The sequence below is a fragment of the Notolepis coatsorum genome, assembly GCF_963971535.1.
Source record: "Notolepis coatsorum genome assembly, chromosome: 7".
Taxonomy (NCBI): Eukaryota; Metazoa; Chordata; class Actinopteri; order Aulopiformes; family Paralepididae; genus Notolepis; species Notolepis coatsorum.
In genome coordinates, this window is record NC_140171.1 from 149,483,541 (window position 1) to 149,490,020 (window position 6,480).

The following is a 6,480-nucleotide window of genomic DNA, read 5'->3' on the forward strand; positions in this document are numbered from 1 at the left end:
GATGAAATAAACTATGTTTTCTATAACATTTTCCATAACAAGTAACATGTAGTAGGCTACCATGTAATACTGTTTACTACCCTGTAGTACCATATAGTACCCTGTACTATCATTTAATACCCTCTAGTAGCCTACCATGCTTTCGTATTGTGTACTACCATGTAAAACATCACAAAGTTTGAATAAAACACATATAATTTATAGATGTATAATATTATGTTAATTAACTGCACCTTGCCATAATGTAACATCTGAGCCACTGTCTGTAAGGTTAAAATAGCAAGGACCACTGACATCATCTCATATCGTACTCCTATTACTACGCTGTCATCTTATGTGTCACTTGTTTTCTGAAAAGTGTTGCCATTGGGGAGCTCCAGTAGCTCACCGCATATCTCGGCGCCATTTCTGTGTCGGGGAAAACCGTGCTCGTCACGGATCTGGGGGACACGAGTTCGATTCCCGGAGACCCGGACCCGCCGTCATTTCTCAGAATGTCTTCCCCTGCTCTACATCCCATTTCAACCTGTTTCTGTCGGTCATGCTTGACCAGAAAAAGCGATAAACACTAAAAAATAAAGTTTAAAAAAAAAGAAAAGTGTTGCCATTGTTGTGTCATACAGTTGTCACAGGTTGTGTATGTATTTTCTCCTAATTGCTAAATTGGCCTTGATTGCTAATATAAATGGGAATTGAGTATAAAAAACCAGGCGAGAAATGAGAAAGAGAGACACCTCCAGGCCGGGTGTGGAAGCAGCACCGTCCCACGGCACCGAGACTGTTGACCAGGGCAGAAGAAGTCTCATCGACAGCGTGCTATTTGCTCTTGTGGAATAATTGTATATCCCCCCGCCCTCCCAAATTGTAATCCCCCCCTCTCCTCAGTCCTCACAGACAGGCAGCCCACCATACTCACAAATACCCCTGTCTAACCCCCCCCCCCCCTCACTCACACGCCCTTCGTCTCTCACCTCCAACCCCCAACCATGACCACCTCCATCTCCTTACCACACCCCTCACCCGACCCCCCCCCCCCTCCTAGATAGATAGATAGAATAGAATAGAAATACTTTTATTATCCCGAGGGAAATTTGACACTGCAAATCGCTCAACGTTAAACATTTAGACAGAACGGGTCACGATTAAGAATAACAAAACAAATCAAATTGCCTAGGATAAGAATAGAATAAAATAGAATAAGAATGGAATAAAATAAATACAGTAAAAATATACTGAAGTCTACAGTAGGTGTAATATTGCACAGTGCTGTTTCAAACTAGAGTCTAGGAAGATGGTAACTGTCACTCTGTGCTCAGTGATGCAGTGAGGCACAGTGATGCATTGTATAGAATAGATGGCTGTTGGAATGAAGGACTTCCTGTGCCGTTCAGTGCTGCATTTGGGTAGTGTGAGCCTAGCACTGAACATGCTCCTCCTGTCAGCCAAGTCTGTGTATATAGTGGGTGGGAGGGGTCTGTGTGTAGTGGGTGGGAGGGGTATGTGTGTAGTGGGTGGGAGGGGTCTGTATATAGTGGGTGGGAGGGGTTTTCCCTGATGGCCTGGAGCTTAGCAAGGCTCCTCCTCTCCGCCACCCTCACTATAGGGAGTCCAGCTCCACCCCAACCACGCTACTGTCCAGAGTGGCTCCAGAGGCCACTCACGCTAACTAGAACCCCCCTCCCCTCCTTGATCCCCCTCCAGACTACTCAGAACTCCCCTCTCTCTCTCCCCTATGAAGAGCCACGCCTGAGTGGCCTCGGGAGCTCACCTGGTGTCCCGGTTGGGGCATCCTCCAGGCCATAACTCTGAATAAACCTTTGTTTTATCAAGCCTACCTTTGACGGTCTACCTTCAATTCCCTAACACTCTACATCCACTATCCAGCCATATCCAGCTTCCATCAAACTATCTCTATCTGTGTGAGCTAGCTGGCTGGCCCCAGGGAAGTGGCATTTGTTTTAACCCCCGTCTCCCCATGTCGTTAGCCGTCTCCCCATGTCGTATATAAAATGAGTTACTAATTTCAAATTATAACTAAAATGTAATAATCTTTTCAATCTAGTCAAATGGTCATAAACATTCTAAATTGATTACAGTATCAACACATTGAATGTCTTGGTAGAAAAGTACTTTATTAGCTACATCATGAGTTGCATTATAATAACCGTGAACTATTGGGCCCGGAACAGCTGCTGTGGTTCCGGCTCGGACCGGTTCCTGTCGGGTTGGACCGGATTTTCTTTTGGCCCAATCAAAGCCCTACTTCCAGCTGACCCTTGTGAATGAGAAAAAAAAATTATAAACTGTGTTGTTTGGTGCTCTACCCAAGTAAAAACACTTAAGTATATTTTCTGAAACTATACTTTTTTATGTATTGAAAAAGTATACCAAAGTTGTGTTAAATTGAAACCACTTAAATTGTAGGCCTGTGTTAAAAGTTGTATATAAAGATCATACTTTGGATGTATCTTTGGTTACTTTTGCTTACCGAAATAGTACACATTAATACGTTTGCTCAAGTACAACTTAAGTTTTGGTAAACATCTCCGGTTTCTTTTATATAATGAAAATATACTTTCAGTGTGGGACAAATATTAAAAATTGTTTTTACTTCAAACTGTTCTCTTCCTCCTCCAACCCCAGCCCCCCGGGTCTCCCTCTGTCCACTCCGTTCTGTCCCTGTTCCTTACCAGACTGGACAGAGCATCTGTTTATTTATTATTATGTTTATTATGTTCTACCAGGGGCTAGTGTGCTTCCATGCTGTTGTTTGCTGGGGGGAGGGGCATACAAGTGGGCAACACTGGCAGGTTGAATTAACTTGCCAGAAAGGTAATTGGACTCTGAACTAGGGATGGGCATTTTAAATAAAAATCCAGATTGATTGATTGCATGCTATACTCGAGTGATCGTGTATTACTCGTAAAGGAAAAATAATAATAAAATAAAAAATATATATATATTTTGAATATATATATATATATTTTTAAACTTAATTTTGTTCATTCACGTATATGCTTAAGGAAACCAATAAACAGTTATAATCTTACACACGTGAAACAAATATGTAATTTTTTTTTTTTAAATAAATCATTAAAATTATTAATAATTTAAGATTTATTTAGGCCTGCCCTGTCATTGGGGGGGGGGGGGGGGGTTCACATGCATTCGAGCGACATTGCTCATTCTTAAGTCTGCACGTTTACATTGGACTACTTTTATACCTATTCTTATGTCTGCAATTTATGCATTGTTTTTAAAATGTTGTAAATTTGTGTGCTGAATTTATGACTATGTTCATTTTATACTAATTGCTGTGATGCACTCTGGACATCATGTCCATGTGTGACGAGTACTATATAGTTATTAATATGTCTTATTGTTATATTGTAGAAATGTGTGCATTGAAATGTCTGTAAAGTCTCGACGACATTGAAAATGAGGGTGACCTCAATTGTATTTTTTCGAGAATAAATAAAGGTTGATGAAGATTTGATTACCTCCGTCATCAATCATAGTGTGCTATGGAACAGTTCAGGCAATCCTTTGCATCAACAGCCATTTGCTATTATAATACTGTATTCTGGCATGATTACAAATGCACAACCTGTACATATTATAGTTTAATCTGACTGCTACCTGTGCATAGACTGTAATTCTGAACGTTTGCGTACCCTTCCTTTAACTCTATATTCTCAATGTTATTTGCACTCGGAACCTGTATATTCTGGACAAATTAATTGTTGTTCATCCTGTACATATTATAGTTTTGTTCTGTATTGACACCATATCTGCCCCTTCTAATCATCCATGTCTGTATACTCTGTACATACTGCACCAGTCTTTATTGTTGTGATCGATTTATATGGTCTATAACAGGACAGACCATGTACATAATCAGCTATATCTATCTGTCTGTCTGTCTATCTATCTGATCCTTTAAAGTTTGAAGGAATACGTCTTTGTTTAAGATTAGTTTAAATCTAAAACCTGCTTGTCTACTGCTCAAGTGTCCATATGTGTCCATATCTTCGGTATATTATGCAAAAAAAAGCAGCATATTCTATTGTCATACAATGTAGGACATACATAGATATCTGTTATAGTAATCATTCAAGTTTCACCACATACAGTACAGCAGGCATGGATTACATCCATAAATCCATGCCCTGGTTTCCCCACATAAACATATACAGTACAAAACATTGCTGTACAGAGACCTGACAAAGTAGTTGTCGATACTTGACAGTAAAAAATAAATAAATAATAAAAAATATATATATATTTGTCCCCGGAGACAAATGCATCCGATCATATTCTGATCCAAATGATAAAGACTATTACAAACATAAAAAAAAAAAAAAATACAATCTGATATGGACAACAGTTTGAGTACAACAAGTGCCATGATAGTAGGAATAGAAGATACGATGAACAATGCCTTTTAATATCAACAACATTGTCAAATGAAGCAATAAAGCAATAATGTGTACAGTAATTGTGGCACCTGCAGGCCGCAAGTGGTACTTTCTCTGTGTTTTCAATACATTTCCCATGAGCCTTTGCTCCGTCACATCTGTGTGCTTTTTTTTTTATCTACTTTTTCTTTCTCTTTTTCCCCTGTATTTTTCTCCCATCCCAATTTTTGTCGTTATGCCAATTCCCTTCCCTCCCTTCCTGGTCGTTGCGCACATTTGCCCCCTACTTGCCGGTCTAGGGAGGGTTGAAGTCTATCACATGCTTCCTCCGATACATGCGGAGTCAGCCAGCCGCTTCTTTTCACCTGACAGCGAGGACTCTCATTGGGTGAGCGTAACGTGTGGGAGGATCACACTACCTCAGCCAGATGCCTGTACGTTAATGCCAAGCAAGCAGTGCAAAAATGCTTCCGCATTCGTCACCGCACGCTAGTGCGGTAAAGCGCCCTTCTTTTCAGACAAATGCTACCGTGCGTGCACCGGCGGCGGCGTGCTCGCTCAGGTGCGTGCGTGCGCCGGCGTGCTCGCGCGAGGTGCCCGCGCATGCGACACGAGCGGAGCTCAATATATATAAGTCACCGCCCCTTATTCAGTATCCAACAAATAGCTCAATTGGCTAGGACACATGGCTGTGGATCCTATGGCTTGTTTGCTGGCGAGTTCGACTCCCATCGAAAATATTTTTTAACGTGATTTTTTTTAACGTGTATTCTTTCGCCGATTAAGGTTAGGCATTGTTTCGGAGTTGGTTAAGGTTAGAACGGTTAAGTTTAGGCGCTGTTAAGGAGCTGGTTAAGGTTAGAGTTTGTCAAAGAGAATGGCAATATAATTTCTATGGTTAAGGTTAAGGTTAGGCATTGTTTCGGAGTTGGTTAAGGTTAGAACGGTTAAGTTTAGGCGCTGTTAAGGAGCTGGTTAAGGTTAGAGTTTGTCAAAGAGAATGGCAATAGACAGCCTATTTCCGCGAAAATGAAAGGCGCATTACTGCATGCCACTACGGTAAATTTTTGCACTGCTTGCTTGGCATAAAGCTACACGCCACCCAGATGCGTCTATACCAAAGGTAGCCTCATTTCTGGCAGACGTTTCTGGTCATGTGACATGTGCGCCCAATAGCGTGACGAGCTGTGTCTTTGCCCATTTCCACGTCAAACAGCCTGCAAACTACCTGGCGTTCTATCGCCATGCTCTAAGACAAACTCTAACCTTAACCAACTTCGAAGAGTGCCTAAACTTAACCAGTGTAGAAACTGACGTCGGCCAATCAGAGAGCGTCTGCCAGAAATGCGGCTACCTTTGGTAATAACGCCACCCAGATCCCTTCCTCACTGAGCAGGCGCCCCGACCGACCTGTAGGAGTCGCTGTTTACAACGACCAGGACCCACCCCACCGGCTTCCCACCCGCTGACACTGCAAATTGTGTCAGTATGGACGACCGACCAAGCCGGAGGTACCGCTGGCAGCTGGATTCGATCCCACTGTCTCTGCGGTGGTAGGCAGACGCTTAGTCCGCTGCGCTACCCGGCCGCCCCACATCTGTGTGCTTATAGACCACTGCAACACTTCCGGTATTCTGAGCTCATGGAGGCGCGTGGGGGGGGGAGAAAATTAATGAATGTTGATGAGAGCCTTGACTTAAGTGGTTGTAGCTACGGCTACAGTAATTTTCTCCCCCACACTCCTCCGCGAGCTCAATTTAAACCCTGTTCAGCTCTAGCCCTATTTTCTGAAACTCCCCCTGAAAGTACACACCTAAGTAAATTGAAGATTGCTCCACTTCTACAAGGTCAATTAGCATGTTCCTGGTATCTATAGGAACATCTATGGACCTCAGGGAATGTATTCACAGTGTCATAAATATTGTGTCTGTTACTATGCTTGAGTCAATTGTGATGAAACAGAGGAGAATATAAATCATACATTTTTTCGTTGCATCTTTGACAGTGAATAACATCATGCTAACATTGTGGTTGGGCAGATTTCCGTGTTTCTATGAATAAA